At 50.0% G+C, this 7,431-nt stretch overlaps 1 pseudogene; it reads right to left on the bottom strand.

Annotated features, from left to right (window-relative positions):
* Positions 1-5,530: 5,530 nt before the first annotated feature.
* On the bottom strand, positions 5,531-5,649 carry LOC118606689 (annotated as a pseudogene).
* Between the last annotated feature and the right edge of the window lie 1,782 nt (positions 5,650-7,431).

Here is a 7,431-nt window from a genome sequence, read left to right as displayed (position 1 = left end):
TGGGTCCCTCTGCTATAGCCTCCACAGTTCCCCCTCCCTGGATGGTGGGGAAATTGAGGTTCAGAGCAAGAAGGGACTCATCTGTGGTCACATGACTAGTAAGTGGCAGAACCCGATTGAATTAAGTTTGAGGAATACGTATTGAGCCAGGCCTTGTAGTTACAGTGACAGATCAGCCGAGGTCCCCTGCTTTAGGGGAGCCCTCAGTCCAGCAGGGGAGACAGACCTGGAAACATGCGCGAGGGCAGGGGCTGAGGGAGCAGAGAGGAGGGGCTCCAGACTTCATCTCAGGGAGTCATCAAAGCTTCAGGATGGGATGGTAGCTGAGCTGAGATTTGATGGAAAGATGTACATGTGCAAAAATTGTCGCTCACTGAACAAATGAGTGAACACGCACCCCTGCATCTTTTGGGATGTAGATATAGGTATGCATGTGTGTGAGTAGATGTTAGAGTGAATTGATATCCATTTATGTGCATGTGAGCTGTCAACATGCATGCAAAAAATGCTGTGCGTATAAATACACACGTAACAGGTGCATTCACAAGAGTTTACATGCGTGAGTACAAATCCAGATTTACATTGCGTGTATAAGCCCATAGAGGCAGTGTCATGTAGAGGAATCAGGCTGCCGGTTGGAATCTTGGCTCTGTCGCTTGTCTGTCTTGGGCAAGTTAACTTCTCGGTCTGTTTCTTCATCAATAAAATGGAGGAAATAGTATCTCCCTGTCTAAGCTGGGTTCTGTAGAAGCAGAGGCTGAGATAGGCATTCTTACTCAAGCGATGGATTTTGAGAGGAGCTCGTAAGGGAGTGAAGGGAAGAGGGTGGGTTGGAGGAGAAGCCGAGCCAAGGGGTGGGTTCGGCTGAAATCTGGTCTTAGCCTGATCCCACCGGGAGTTCTGGAGCATGAATAACACCACAGAGCTGGTCCACCTTGAGAGAAGGAGGCCAGTGTTCGCCAGCCTGTCATTGGCTGTGTCCCCCCAGCCCTCCACCTAGAGGAGGAAGCCATCTCCTGGCCTTTCCTGGCGAGGCAGCTTGGGCAAGCGGAGTGCAGTACCCCAGAGAGGGGGCAGAAGTGTGCTGGTCACAGCAGCCTACGTCATAGCAACTGGGGAACCTGGAGAACGGGGCGCAGCAACAGCCTTTACTACGCCCCAGCCTCTCAAAATGAGGTCCTGGGTACTGATAACACCGGATGCTTGTTAGAAATGCAGAGTGGCAGGCCCTACCCCAGGCCTGCCAACTCAAAACCTGCATTTTAACTCCATCCTGAACACAACGAAGCTGGAGAAGCATTGGATGAACAACGCTCACAGAGATGTTGTGAGGGTTAAACAGGGTTAAGGTGTGGAAGGCGCTTAAAACAGCATCTGGTTCACTATTATTATTTATTATTGGCATCGAGGTGTGTTTAGCTTGTTTGCTTATTGAGATACTTTATATGTGTAAATAAATGAATGCATTCAGTACATGAGTACAGGGAGGACCAGCTACATCATTTGCAGGATCCAATGCAAAATGAAATTAGACAGCGGACAGGGCCTTAAACCAAGCAAGGGCCCTTCTGAGCCGGGAGCCTTCCTGCCACACCCAGGGCAGGAAGACGCAGCTCTGAGGGCAGACGTGGGGATAGGAGTGGATGTGGACTCGTGCTTTTGAGGCCCGAGGGTTTCCTGTCTATAGCCCATTCTTCTGGCTTTACAGATGAGGAGAGCCTGGGTGAGCGGGCACCCGCTACACTCCAGTCTCCCTTCCCGGGTTCCCCTCCCCGCCACAGCTCGGGCAGTGACTGCGCCTGGGTGCCAGCGACTTTGGGGAAATCGGTGAGAACTTGCAGCCGAGAAATCTTCTCTCACGTTTGCACATTGTGAAGAGACAGTCGAGTATGTTCCCCCATGGACCGCGGGCATCCATTCCCAGGGAGCTCTCGCAGCTCCGGAGAAGGGGTGTGAAATTTAATTTGCACTAATTATCCCGAAGTGAGAGGAGCGGGAAATGAGCTGGCTCTCACGCTCGGCCTCTTCCAGCAGCTCGTTCCCCAGGTTGCAGTTTATTTATGTGCGGGGGGTGGGGGTGGGGGGCTGCTCTTACCATGGCAACCACAGCTGCTGGGATTTTGGGGTGGCTGGGCAAGGAGGCAGGGTGGGGGAAAGGAGGGAGTGGATGAGGGCTGGGGCAGACGAGGGGGGTGTGTCCCCGTGATTGTGGGGGGCCATATTCAGAGCCCCCCCCCCACTGTCTCTCTGGGGGGACAGGAGGAGAGGGACGGCCCTTCTTCCCAGCCGGGTTTTATCTGGGTGAGGCCTTTGGCGGGAGAGGTCAGCAGCTGTATTCCAGGAGATAAATGGACTATCTCCGTGGGGAGAGAGGGAGAGAGAGAACGGTTTCTTCATTTTAACCTGGGGCAAGGATGTCCCTCTGAGGCCGCCCGGGGCCTAGGTGGAGCTGGAGGGCAGAACCCCAGAGGGGCATCTGGGGGGGAGGGAGTGAAGCCAAGGACAAAATGCCTCGCCTGTCTCTTCTAGCTCCTGTCCAGCCCCTTCCTCGCCTCACTCTTTCTCCTTATCTCTGCTTATTCTCCCCTCCCCCTGTCCTCCGCTCCTTCCCTCCCTCTTTCTTTCCTCTCTCCCCTTGGACACCTTTCCTGCTACCACCAGAGGGCGCAGATGAGCCATAATCGTCCCAAGACGTGAGCCTAGGGACCGGCTTCCCAGCCTTGAAGGGTAGGGAAGAGGGAGGAGGCTCTGGGCCTCAGTAGAGTTGGCTCAGTTCTAGCCTGTTTGGAGGCTAGGGCAGATCTGGGCTGCCCCCCAAGGAAGAGAATGCCACAGTGACCCCCTAATAACCTCAAGGGGAGGAAGTTTGGAGGGGGAGAGGTGACTCCCTTGGGGCCTGGAAGGAGCCTGAGTTTCTCACTTCCTTGAGCAAGTCACATCACGTCTCCTCTTCTGTAAAATGGGGGCCACCAACTTCATCTCAGTCGTCAGGATTGGATAGACTAACACGTGGAAACCGACATGTAGCACTCAGTGGGAGCTTTCTTTACCTCAGTAGGTCAGTTCAGTTAACAAATGTTTGTCAGGCATCTACTATGTGCTGGGAGCTCTGCTAGACAACCAGGGGGACAACCAGGAACAAGGTAGACACAGTGCTTATCATCACGAAGCTTTCAACCTGGCAGGCATGACATGACTGTACATAACGAACACATTTCAGAATTATAAATTCTTAAGTCATTATAAATGTGTGTAATGTGTTCTGGGTGCCGTGGCGTGTAGATCGGAGGAGTCCAGCCAGGTCTCATTCCAGCTGAGCTCTAAGGGATGATGAGATCGGGCACAAGGGAGCCAAGAGGGAAGGGCCTCTCAGGCAGAAGGAAAAGCAGGTGCAAAGGCCTGGAGGCAGGAGGAGGGGGCTGTATCCCTGGTACTAAGAGCCGTCCAGTGCGGTGGAGGCTGGAGTGAGAAGGAACAGGGCATGTGAGAAGCTGGAGAGTGGGCAGGGCCTGGCTGCCTGGAGGACACAGGTGCCCTGGGGCATCAGGAGGGCAAAGGAGAAAGCCCAGCAGCCTTTTTGTGACAGAGAAGAGATGGGCGGTTTCGAAGTGATGACAACATTTCTGAACAGGAAAGTGGGTCGTTTCTGTTTCCCCAACAGTCTTAGAGCATCTAAAGATAAACGGGCCTTGAGAGAACATCCTCGATGTGGTGGCATTACGATGCCGGGGCTCACATGTAGACAGAAGGGGGACCTCAGTGGACCGGAAGCTAAGCCAGCCTCCCAGTCCAGAGAGAGAGAGTTGGGGCCCTGCTCTCTATGCTGCCGTCCAAGGAGAGTCTTTTCACTATGGGTTGCCTCGGTCTACCCATCTGTGAAATGGGGAGAGCTGGTTCTGACTACCCCCCAGGGCCCCTGTGAAAAGCTGCTCTGAACTCCTTGCCAGAGAGGAGGTTGGCTGGTGCCACGGTCAAGGTGTATGTGCTTCACGTTAAGCTGGTCTCTTTGTATCGGTCGGCAGGAAGACAAAGGTTTTATCGAGCCCCTACTATGATGTAAGCCTTGTGCTGGGTACAGGGGGTGTGGTGGGTGGAGTTCAAAAGTGGAAGAGGTGGTTCTGGCTTCAGGGAGCTCTCAGGCTAGCTGGAGAGACAAGACTCGTGCATGAGACAATTCTGATCTCATAGACGAAAAAGAAAAAACTGTCCGTACATGTTCCCCTCCCTCCATCCCTCCCTCCTTTCCTCTTACCGTCTGTATCGACATTTTCAGGTGTTTGCTCTGCTCTGGGCACTGTGAAAGGGACTCTGCGTGCATCACTCCCTTTATATTTGCCACATCCCTGAGAGGCGAGTCTCGTTGTCTCCAATTTACAGACGAAGAAACCAAGGCTCAGAGAAGTTGAGCGACTTCCCCAAGATTACAGTTACTAGATGTCAAGTCCAGCATTGGACCCTAAATCTGTCTGCATCCTAATACGCCCTCCTAACTGCTAATGATGCATGTGGTCTCGCTGCCACTTCTCCCAGCTGTCATCTAGGTAATTATCGAGTGGCAGCTGTGTGTCATGGAAAGAGAGAAGAGATTGGGATTCTTAGATTCTTTTAAAATTTTGAGGAAAGTGAGCAATTATCAGTCACTTACCCTTTAGTGTGAATTAGTAGCTTCTTTCTTGGCACTGAGGATGGGTGTAAGAAGAGTCAGTAATAAGGGAGCATCTGTGACTAAGGGGATAGGGCCTCGATGGGGGGGGGGCGGAGGGGTTGCTGTGGACAGCAGGATGGCACTGGTACTAACTCACCTGTTAGTGAGGGAGCATCAGGGACGGCATTATGGGTAATGCTTTGGTGAGAGAGCTGGCTACGCTACTAACTTGCTCTGTGATCCTGAGCAAGTCCCTTTCTCTTTGAGGGTGTCGTCCTCCATTGGTACAGTAAGGATAGTGGACTAAATGAATCTAAGTTCTCTTTCAGATTCAGAGGTTGATGCTGACTCTTTCTCCTGGGGATATGATGTGGGGTGACCATAACTGGCATCAGAGGCCCAAGGGTAGCTTTGAAGTCATGTTCAGCATCTGGGTGGCCCCAAACAGAGGTGAGCGGTGATGGGCTGAGCCATCTACTGACTGGACTTCTGGGGTTTCTGGGGGGCTGGACCAGCCTGTTTTGAGCCACTGCCCACAGCTTCACTGCCCAAGCTCTTCGTGATGAATTTGGGTTTCTCCCTGTGACCCTCCCAGAGCAGAAACTGAGAATCGCATCTGGCAGTAAGCCAGGCTCAAATATGGCCTCGGTTGCCCAGTAAGGAAGGGGGTTCTCTTCCTCACACTTTGTCCCTGCCTCCTCCCCTCCACTGGGAAGTGCTGTAGGGAAAGGAGAACTGGACTCGGGCACAGCCCGACCCGTGATTGATTGATAGATTGATTTTATTTATTATTATTTTTAGACGCGGCAACCCTTGATTGATCTCACAGATTGCAAGGACCTTGTCAGCTTACAATCTCTTATTTTTTATTTATTTATTTTTTTACGGCTACAGCACCTGGTCTTCCTAGGCGGTCTCCCATCTAAGTACTAACCAGGCCCGACCCTACTTAGCTCCCGAGATCAGACAGGATCGAGCTCGTTCAGGGTGGCATGGCTGTGAACTTAAGGACCCGAGATTTAAACCTGGCTCTCTTTAGCTTTGTGGACCCAGATAAGCAGCCAGACCTTCCCGAGCCTTGGTTTTCCTCATCCGGAACATGGGGATAAACCCGCCTGCTTCCCAGGGTCCTCGAGGCGGTTATGAGAGGACATCTGTGGAGGCGTCTGATATACAGTAGGTGTTCAGTAAATGCCCACGGATCTGGGCCACTTCCAGCTCTGACAAACATTGGCGGTTCCCCCAGCAATGGGCTAGTGTCCTTCAGATCATTGCGGAGTCTCTGGAGGCGTCTCCCTTGAGACAGAGGCCTAGATCTGTGAAGCAGTGAGCGACGTCCGGCAAGATCTGCTGTGTTCCCACTTGTTTCCTCTCTTTGCGGCCAGACCCCAGCCCTTGGCCAAATGCACAAGCTTTTGATTCTATAGGATTAAATCTAGGGTGCCTGGTCAGTGTTCCTCCTGCCGCTTCCCTCCCTACAAGCCCCCCTTTCTCCTCCAAGATGAGATGGTTTAGACCCCAAAACCAGAGGTTTTCTTTTTAAGTCCAAAAAGTTTAAATTTTCATCGAAGTTATATATGCGCATAGTCTAAAAAATTAAATAGCTCTACAAGGTTTATTTTAAAAATCAGCTGTCCCCAACCTCATTCTGGTTCCCTGACCCCAGAGAGGCAATAACTTTGATTTCTTTATACTGATGATTTTGGTATATATATTCGCATTTCTAAACGACATGCTGGTATAGCTCCTTCTTGAATTTTGGTTTCTTTGTTAGTTATTTGACTTTTTGGAGGAACAGTTTTATTGAGATATAATTCACACACCCTACAGTTCACCCATTTAAAGGTTCCAACTCAGTGGTTGGTAGTATATTCACATAGTGTGTGACCATCGCCACAATGAATTTTAGAGCATTTTTATCGTCTTAAAAATAATTCCTGTATCCATTAACTATTCATCACTCCACTGCCCATGGCCCTGAGTAACTACTAATGTGCTTTCTGTCTTTTTCTATATTTGACTATTTTGGACATTTCCTATAAAGGGATCATGTAGTCTGTGTTTTTTTGTGACTGGCTTCTTTCTTGTAATTGGCTTTTGTGAGCATAATGGTTTCAAGTTTCATCTGTACTGTGGGACGTGTGAGTCCTCTATTCTTTTTTGTGGCCGAGTAATATTCCACCAGATAGATATACCACATTTTGTTTATCCGTGCATTGGTTGATGGACATCTGGGTCATTACTACATTTCGACTATTATGAATAATGCTTCTATGAACGTTTATGTAAAAGTTTTTGTGTGGCCGTATGTTTTTATTTCTCTTGGGCATGTTATACCTAGGAGTGGAATTGCTGGGTCATAGAGTAACTTCATGTTTAAATTTTTTGAGGAACTGCAGGCATGTTTTCCGCAGCGGCTGCCCCATTTTACATTCTCACTAACAAGCATGGTTTTCTTTAGTTATTTGAAAATATTTATAATAGCTACTTAGAATTCTTTGTTAAACCTGACATCTGGTCCCTCTCACAGGCCGTTCTGTTGCTTGCTATTTTTCTTGTGTGTGGGCCAAAATTTCTTGTTTCTATGCATGTCTTGTACATTTTTTTGTTGTTGTTGGAAATCGGACTTCTTAGCTATGGTAGCGATTCTGGCCTCCTTTGCGGATATCGTTTCGGAGATCCTGGTTTCAGATGTGTTCTTATCTGTCTCCTTCCCTGGTTCTCGCAGGAGAAACTAGTCCTGTTTATGGTTCACCTCCTAGCTCAGATGAATCTACCAGTCTCCA

This window comes from Rousettus aegyptiacus, unplaced genomic scaffold (genome assembly GCF_014176215.1).
Source record: "Rousettus aegyptiacus isolate mRouAeg1 unplaced genomic scaffold, mRouAeg1.p scaffold_m13_p_1, whole genome shotgun sequence".
NCBI classification, from domain to species: domain Eukaryota; kingdom Metazoa; phylum Chordata; class Mammalia; order Chiroptera; family Pteropodidae; genus Rousettus; species Rousettus aegyptiacus.
This window is presented reverse-complemented; position numbering and strand designations above follow the sequence as displayed.